Genomic DNA, 279 nt, shown 5'->3' with positions numbered 1-279 from the left:
TTGTAGGGGGTGCCTGTTTGTTATGCTCCTCCTCCCCCAGTCCCCAACCCTGAGGCTCCTCCCCACCGTGGTCTCCCCTCCCCTATTCTGTGGCTCTCCCAGCCCAGCCCAACTCCACCTTCCGCGTCCCCTCTGCCCTTGGACAAAGGCTTCTCTCTGGCACCCTGGGTCAGACCTGCTGAGACTTGCTGGGACACACCAGCCTTTTCAGGTTCCTGTCATGTGGCCCTGTTAATTAGCAAGGAAGGGCCTCATCAGCCGTTTGTGGGTTACATTCAC

The sequence above is a fragment of the Bos indicus genome, chromosome 23 (assembly GCF_029378745.1).
Source record: "Bos indicus isolate NIAB-ARS_2022 breed Sahiwal x Tharparkar chromosome 23, NIAB-ARS_B.indTharparkar_mat_pri_1.0, whole genome shotgun sequence".
Lineage (NCBI taxonomy): Eukaryota > Metazoa > Chordata > Mammalia > Artiodactyla > Bovidae > Bos > Bos indicus.
This window is presented reverse-complemented; position numbering follows the sequence as displayed.